Source organism: Trachypithecus francoisi, unplaced genomic scaffold (genome assembly GCF_009764315.1).
Source record: "Trachypithecus francoisi isolate TF-2019V2 unplaced genomic scaffold, Tfra_2.0 Lachesis_group20, whole genome shotgun sequence".
In the NCBI taxonomy this organism is placed as follows: Eukaryota; Metazoa; Chordata; class Mammalia; order Primates; family Cercopithecidae; genus Trachypithecus; species Trachypithecus francoisi.
This window is the reverse complement of record NW_022681466.1, coordinates 18,216,289-18,224,978: the sequence shown is the minus strand read 5'-3', so window position 1 is coordinate 18,224,978 and position 8,690 is coordinate 18,216,289. Positions and strand designations below refer to the sequence as shown.

General features: G+C 52.8%; 1 long non-coding RNA gene across 1 annotated transcript; it reads left to right on the top strand.

Annotated features, from left to right (window-relative positions):
- Positions 1-455: 455 nt before the first annotated feature.
- On the top strand, positions 456-8,433 carry LOC117066976. The gene is made up of 3 exons (XR_004430564.1): positions 456-557; positions 5,217-5,300; positions 8,217-8,433. It is a non-coding gene; the product is annotated as an uncharacterized LOC117066976 (long non-coding RNA).
- Positions 8,434-8,690: the final 257 nt, after the last annotated feature.

Below are 8,690 nucleotides of genomic sequence, written 5' to 3'. Positions count from 1 at the left end.
TAGGCCTTGTCTATAGTCCTCTGTAAGACTTCTAAATAAAACTAACTTTAATTCTTTAAATGGTTAATTTTTTTTTAATCGACACTCTTAGAGGGTCGTTATGGGGATTACCTGAGTCAATATTTGTAAAGTGTTTAGCAACCAGGCACGTGGTAATCATTACATGTGTTTGCTAAATAACACAAGTGTAGTCAGTCAATCAACAAGGTCGGTCCTGCTGATGCCAGGTCTGGGAGGTTGGGACTGAGATTTCCACTTTACAGGTGAGGAGACTGAGGATCCGGAGAGGAAGAGACTTGCCCAGATGGCACTCAAACCTGGGGTCTGTCTGCCTTCAACCTTCCTTCTTCCAGCACCCCCAGGTCACCTCCCTCCCTCCTCAGGCGCCTGGCCTGGCCCGGGTGGGCGCAGTGCCCCACACTGACAGAGGCCCCTTTGTCCCCCTGCCCAGTGTCACACCCTGAGGGCGGAGCACGGTCGGACAAGCGCCCTGTGTCTGGGTCTGTTTCACCGCCAGGTCTGCGGCCGCCTGGGCGGCTCCAGCCACGGGACTCGAGGTAGGTGGATCCCAGGGCCATTCCCATCCCTTCCATCCCCCACCCTAACCTCAGTAGAGCATCCCTGACTCTCCCTCAGTGCAAAGAAGGAGAAACCCCCAACGGAAACACCCCAGTTCTTGGTTTCAACTCTGTGCAAACTCCGAGTGGCCACAGCCTGGGTGTTGTGGGGAAGGGCTCCAAGCTGCCTCAGATACCAGGAGCAGGGAGCTAAGAGTGTGGGAACGGCAGTGAGGGCATTCTGGGTGTTGGGGGAGGGCTGTGGCGGAATCCTGGGGAGTAGGACAGAGATTACCCTGCCTTTTTTTTTTTTTTTTTTTTTGAGGCAGAGTCTCGCTCTGTCGCCAGGACTGGAGTGCAGTGGCCGGATCTCAGCTCACTGAGCTCCGCCTCCCGGGTTTACGCCATTCTCCTGCCTCAGCCTCCCGGTAGCTGGGACTACAGGCGCCCGCCACCTCGCCCGGCTAGTTTTTGTATTTTTAGTAGAGATGGGGTTTCACTGTGTTAGCCAGGATGGTCTCGATCTCCTGACCTCGTGATCCGCCCGTCTCGGCCTCCCAAAGTGCTGGGATTACAGGCTTGAGCCACCGCGCCCGGCCGCCCTGCCCTTTTTTTAACCCCATACTCTATCTGTAACCCGTCGCCCAGGCTGGAGTGCAGTGGTGTGATCACAGCTTACTGCACCCTCGACCTCCTGGCCTCAAGCAATCCTCCCGCCTTGGCCTCTGAACGCACTGTGACTACAGGCACACACGTCACCACACCTGGCCCAGTTCACTTCTTTACCACCTGGATGGGCAGAACAGCCTCCTCACTGGCCTCCCTGCCTCTACTTCCCCACTTCCTCTCCCTCCCAGTCTCATCTTCACACAGCCAGAGGGAGACTATTAAAAGGGCAGCTCTCCAGCCTGGGCAACATGGCAAGACTCCATCTCTACAAAAAAATACAAAAATTAGCCGGGTATGGTGGTGCACGCCTATAGTCCCAGCTACTCGGGAGGCTGAGGTGGGAGGATAGCTTGAACCTGGGAGGTTGAAGCTGCAGTGAGCCGTGATCACACCACCGCACTCCAGCCTGGGGGACAGAATAAGACCCTGTCTCTAAATAAATAAATAAAAATAAAGGCAAATCTGATCACATCATGCTCCGGGATAAAAGCTCCCAAGGCTTCACCCTTTGCTTTAGGAGAATGCTTGCCCCAGCCTGGAAGATCCGGGCCGTTCCTCTCCCCCAGGCCCTTCTCTCACAGTCCACCCCTTCCACCTGATCCCTCCCACAGATTAACTGAGATATAAATACAACTCTCCACCTAAAAATATTACGGGTAGAAGTAACACTGAGGATGGCTAGAACTGGATATAAGAAAACTCATTATTGACTAAAATGCACAAAAGAATCAAATCTTGACCACGAATCTTTTTTTTGGTTTTAATTTAAATCTTCCAAAATGGGATGGGGTTACCCAGTCAATCACATAAGCTCTCGTGTCAAGAGCTTGCAGCCCCCACACTGATGGATGCCTCCAATCTCAGCAGCAGAATGTATACGGAATTGATGCTGATGAAAACAGTTTCGGTGAAATTACAATGGAATGAAAAACATGGACATTTGTTTAACTGTACCACGGGGGAAAAACAAAACTCTGATCAAAGAATTAAGTTGGATAAATAGAGTTCAAGTTGGAGAACACCTTCTTAAAATATTTTCAGTGAGGCCGGGCGCGGTGGCTCAAGCCTGTAATCCCAGCACTTTGGGAGGCCGAGACGGGCGGATCACGAGGTCAGGAGATCGAGACCATCCTGGCTAACACGGTGAAACCCCGTCTCTACTAAAAACTACAAAAAACTAGCCGGGCGAGGTGGCGGCGCCTGTAGTCCCAGCTACCCGGGAGGCTGAGGCAGGAGAATGGCGTAAACCCGGGAGGCGGAGCTTGCAGTGAGCTGAGATCTGGCCACAGCACTCCAGCCTGGGTGACAGATCGAGACTCCGTCTCAAAAAAAAAAAAAAAAATATTTTCAGTGTTGGTATGTTTTGGTTTAAAATGTTTGCATTCAAAACATCCTTAGGGTCAAAATATCCATAGTGGTTAAAATATCCTGTGCCCCTCCGATCTGTTTCCTATGACTCCCACCTTCTAGCCACACTGGGCTCTTTCTCTCCCTGGAGCACAGCGAGCTACCCCTCACTTGGGAGCTTTCTCAAAGCCTGTTCTCTCTGCCTTGAGTGCTCTTTTCCTTCTGACCCCTCCCTCCTCCTTCTCATGGCTGATATTTAACTATCACCTCTGAGAGACGCCTTCCTGCATTGCTCTCTCTAGGGTACACTTCCTTCCTTCCCATTTCCTCTTATTCCTTTTTTTTTTTGTTTTTTTTTTTTGAGAGGGAGTCTCTCTCTGTTGCCCAGGCTGGAGTGCAATTGTGTGATCTCGGCTCACTGCAATCTCTGCCTTCTGGGTTCAAGCGATTCTCCTGCCTCAGCCTCCCGAGTAGCTGGGATTACAGGCATGCACCAACACGCCTGGCTAATTTTTGTATTTTTAGTTAGTGACACGGTTTCACCATGTTGGCCAGACTGGTCTCGAACTCCTGACCCCAAGTGATCCGCCCACCTTGGTCTCCCAAAGTGCTGGGATTACAGATGTGAGCCACCACACCCGGCCTCTTATTCCCTCTTGAGAACCTATCTTGTTCCCTCTTGGAACCCTGTCTTGTTCCTCCTTGAATTCCCAAGGCAGGCAGAGGCTAGCAAGTATAACATATAGTAGGTGCTCAACAAATATTGGTTAAATGAATGAGTAAATCAGTGTCACTGGGGTGAGAGCTAGGACAGTAGGCTGGGGCTTGGGGGTAGGGGCTGGGACAGGGTAGAGACACACCCACTTACTCATGACATCAAGTTCCAGGGAAGCCCATTTCAGTGGGAGAACAAAGAGAAGACTGGCCGCATGGTGGCATTACAGGCATGAGCCTGTAATCCTAGCACTTTGGGAGGCTGAGGCAGGAGGATCGCTTGAGCCCGGGAGTTTGAGACCAATCTGGGCAACAGAAGGAGATCCCTGTCTCTACAAAAAATGTAACAAAATTATCCAGGTGTGTGCCTATAGTCCCAGCAAATCGTGAGGCTCTGGGCTGAAGGCTGGGGTGGGAGGATTGCTTGGGTCTGGGAGGCAGAGGCTGCAGTGAGCTATTATCGCGCCACTGCACTCCAGCCTGGGTGGCAGAGCAAGACTTCATCTCAAACTTAAAAGAAAAGAGAAGACAAAACCAGTCCTGCTCCTGATTTTTGCCCTATGGCCAGCTTCCCAAGGGTCAGGCCCATGTGCCAACTGGACAGCTCCCCTTCCACCCCTTCATCTGGGCCTCCTCCTTGGGGCTTGGCTCCCACATGTGGCCTCAGGCCAGGCTATTTGGGGAAACTTCCTGATCCCCCCTCTGGCCTCTCCACCCCCACACCTCATCTTGCAGACCCAGAATAGCTGTCCCCAGTCTCAACCTAGGGAGAGTCTCATTCCCAATTAGCACCCAGAAGGTTGAAACCATCTCTAAAAGCTTCTGGTGTCCCTCTCCCCTCAGGAAGCTGCTAACTAGGACAGCAAATTTCAGAATAAGGTCACAAGACTGCTACCTGCCCCTACATTCACCTCCCAGTCAGAGACACAGGGCCAGGAGTCTGTGTGTGTGAAGGTAGAGGAGATTTGGGTGAGGGGGAGATTCAGCGAGAGTCAGGGGTGACTGCAGCCTGTGACTCTTTTAGTCAAAAGAGCAGCTCCAGCAAGGTCCGGCAAAGAGCACTGGCTGTGGGGGTGAGGAGACCCAGGTTCAAGTCCAGGTTCTGCTAGAAGATTGACTCTGAGAAAGTTCCTTTGCTCTATGAGCTTTCATCATCTACAAAAAGAACTTTGATCTCGGCCAGGCACAGAGGCTCATGCCTCATCTTAGCATTTTGGGAGGCCAAGGTGGGTGGATCACCTGAGCTCAGGAGTTCAAGACCAGCCTGGACAACATGGCGAAACCCCGTCTCTACCAAAAATACAGAAAATTAGCTGGGTATGGTAGTGCGTGCCTGTAATCCCAGCTACTCAGGAGGCTGAGGCATGAGAATCTTGTGAGCCTGGGAAGGGGAGGTTGCAGTGAGCTGAGATTGCGCCACTGCACTCCAGCCTGGGCAACAGAGCAAGCAAGACTCATGTCAAAAAAAAAAAAAAAGAATTTTGATCTCCACAGGTGCTCATAGGATGGAATGAGGCAGTTCTGTATACTGCAAAGTTCTTTTTTTTTTTTTTTTTTTGAGACGGAGTCTCGCTGTGTCACCCAGGCTGGAGTGCAGTGCAGTGGTTGGATCTCAGCTCACTGCAAGCTCCGCCTCCCGGGTTTACAACATTCTCCTGCCTCAGCCTCCCAAGTAGCTGGGACTACAGGCGCCCGCCACCTCACCCGGCTAGTTTTTTTGTATTTTTTAGTAGAGACGGGGTTTCACCGTGTTAGCCAGGATGGTCTTGATCTCCTGACCTCGTGATCTGCCCGTCCTGGCCTCCCAAAGTGCTGGGATTACAGGCTTGAACCACCGCGCCTGGCCTACTGCAAAGTTCTGTATACAATCAGGGGATGGGAGGCCCCTTGGGGTCCCAGGGAGATTGTTCTGGAGATGGATTCTTGCAGGGGACCGGAGCCCATTAGAGAATTCTTTCTCTGCTCAAGTCTCACTGGAAGACTGGCTCAAGCCTCTGCCAACAGGGAGAGTAGGTAGGCTCCTCCCACATTCCAAAGATCATACCCCATGTGTCCCTCTTTAGGAACCCCTAGAAAACCCAAGGGTTTCTGTTCCCAATGCCTTTTCCTGGCAGTTCCTCTCCTCTCAGCAGGGGGTGGCGGAGTGTCCCGTCCCCATCCTGCCCTCCAGGACCAGAGCACTCAACTTTGGGGCCGAGGAGGGGATCAGCTGGCATCACATGTGAGGCTGAGCAGAGCTGAAATCAGAACGGGAGAGAAGTCTGGGGCTTGGGATGTAGGAGAGACATTGGGGACCGGCGGGTGGGTCCTGGGAAGGCTGGACAGGGCAGGGGAGCAAGGCCGAAGGCATCTAAGGTGAGAAGAAGGACCTGTGGAGTCAGTCCTTGCTCCACCCGAGGAAATCTTAGTCAAATAAACAAACAGCCAACACAGTGGCTCCTGTGCGAGAAGCGGAGAAGCCGTGGGAGTGATAGGGAGGCCACAGAGGTGGGAAGGCCAGGAGAGGGCAGGGAGGCTGTTTAAACAGGCCCCTTGGCCTGGGGCAGTTGGCAGAAATATTTGGAACAGGGTGGGGAGCACAGTCGTGGTTTGGAGCAGGAAGCTGGGGCCTGGGGTGGGTGGGCTGAGCTTGGCTCCTTCCAGGAGAAAGAAAAGTGTCGATTCAGCCCCACTCTGGTCCACGCCTCTTCTGAGGGAGACTCCAAGTCCCAGCGCCCTTCCCTCAGTTCAAGGTCAATCAAGTCAACCAGACAGACAAGGGGCTCTATCCCTTATCTCCCAGATGGCTCTGGACCCCCAGCCCTGCTCCCAGGCCTATGACCCCGGGCCTCATCACTGAAGAATGTTTCAGAGTCTGGAGCTGAAACCCCAGAGTTCTCAACAGAGGAGCTGGAGGGGATGAGCCATCAGCTCTCTTTTTTTTCTTTTTTTCTTTTTTCTTTTTATTTATTTTTTATTTTTTATTTTTATTTTTTGGAGACGGAGTCTCGCTCTGTCGCCTGGGCTGGAGTGCAGTGGCTGGATCTCAGCTCATCGCAAGCTCCGCCTCCCGGGTTTATATGCCATTCTCCTGCCTCAGCCTCCCGAGTAGCTGGGACTACAGGCGCCCGCCACCTCGCCCGGCTAGTTTTTTGTATTTTTTAGTAGAGACGGGGTTTCACCATGTTAGCCAGGATGGTCTCGATCTCCTGACCTCGTGATCCGCCCGTCTCGGCCTCCCAAAGTGCTGGGATTACAGACTTGAGCCACCGCGCCCGGCCTTTTTTTTTTTTTTTTGAGAGAGGGTCTCACTCTGTCATCCAGACTGGAGTGCAGTGGCATGATCTCGGCTCACTGCAACCTGCACCTCCCAGGCTCAGGTAATTCTCCTCTCTCAGCCTCCCAAGTACCTGGGATTATAGGCACCCATCACCATGCCAGGCTAATTTTTTGTACTTTTTAGCAGAGATGAGGTTTTACCATGTTGGCCAGGCTGATTTCTAAATCCTGACCTCAAGCAATCCACCCACCTTGGCCTCCCAAAGTGCTGGGATTACAGGTGTGAGCCACTGCTCCCGACCCATCCACTCTCCTTAGGACATGATATTCCCTTTCTTGCCTCCTTGTCTGGCAGTGGAGGGGCCCAGAAGTGATCGTGGTCCCCTGGGAAGCATTATCACCTTCTTTTTTTTTTTGAGATGGAATTTCACATTTGTTGCCCAGGCTAGAGTGCAATGGTGCAATTTTGGCTTGCTGCAAACTCTGCCTCCCAGGTACAAACGATTCTCCCGCCTCAACCTCCCAAGTGGTTGAGATTACAGGCATGTGCCACCATGCCCGGCTAATTTTGTATTTTTAGTAGAGATGGGGGTTCACCATGTTGGCCAGGCTGGTTTCGAACTTCTGACCTCAGGTGATCCACCCACCTCAGCCTCCCAAAGTGCTGGTATTACAGGTGTGAGCCACTGTGCCTGGCTGTCACCTTCTTTTAGGACTCTTGGCTGTCCTTTTCCTGAGACTCCTCAAGAGACTGAGGCAGAAAGTCAGAGGGATACACGTCCAGACTGACAGGCAGAGATAGAGAGAGGTGAAGATACAGCAAGACCCACCCAGAGAGATAGCCATGCAGTCAGACACTAAGAGTGGGAGTGTGAGAAAGAGGGACAGAGGGAGAAGGGGTAGACACAGGAGGCAGAGAAAAAGGAAGAAGAAGAGACAAAGAGAGAAAGACTCACAGAAAAAGAGCTAGATGGGTGGAGAGGAGAGACAGAGATAGCAAAGGATAGGGTCAGGAGAGGGGAAAGGACAGAGATGGGGGGCACGCAGGAGGCGCAGGGCCAGACACACTCATAGGCAGAAGCAGAAAGAGGCTCACGAGAACTACACAAGAACAGACGGCCTCAGGATCCGGAGACACTCTCCTGGGAGATGTGAGGGAGCCAAAGTGCTGGGGGGTCGAGCCCCACTGGGGGTGGCCTCACCAGGGCAATGCTGCTGCCTCCTGTCCCCAAAGCTGAACCAACTGCTGCCAGCGTCTGGCCCCCAGCCACCCTCTAGTAAGCCAACCCTTGGCCACTGGAGCCAGCAGGTCACCCAAGGTGAATGAAAAGTCACCAATAAGGGACAGTGAAAGTGTGACTGGGGGTGTGGGTGTCACAAGCCGTGTGTGTCAAGGTGGGTCTGCAAGGGTGGCCACACCCCAGATTGCACCTGGGGTAGGATTTAGGAGCGCTCAATCCTATACACAGACCTCTGGGAGTTAGTGCAGGCGGGCATGCGTACCTGAGTGAGTTTGTGAGTGTGTGTACATGTGTGTGTGTCCAGTTCCATTAAGAGCCTCACGATGCTAATGAGGCCAAGGTGGCAGGCTGTTCCTCAAATAGCCCAATCGGAAGCAATGAGTGAGCAGAGACAGCCACAACAAAGGTTTCATGCCTCTCTTCTGAACAGACGGTGTGTCCAGGTGCCACAGGGCACTCGACTACAGTCAACACCAGCGTGCCATTCATTCCCGCTGGGGATGAACCCCACCGCCTGGCCAGCTGACCCCACATTCTCCCCTGTCCCAAGCCCAAACTCCAAACTCACGGGAGAACCCACATGATAGACACATGGCCCCTCCCTGGCTGCAGGCGCAGCTCCCTCTGAGAAGGGCAGCTGGAGGGATGGTGGGGTCCAACCCTGGATTTCCCCCAGGCTAGCTTCCATCCCGCCTGCTGCTGTGGCCCCATTTAGTTCCCTCCTTGCTCCTGGGGTCCAGTGACCCACACCCTCACCACACACAGGACAGAAGTAACCTCTCCTTCCCAGCCCTTCTCTCTCAAGTATCACAGGACATTTAAAAAAAATTGTCCCAGTTTTGTGGTGGATAATGAGGTCAGGAGGCTCACGGGGGAACTGCTTGTTGGTGACAACTGACAATCT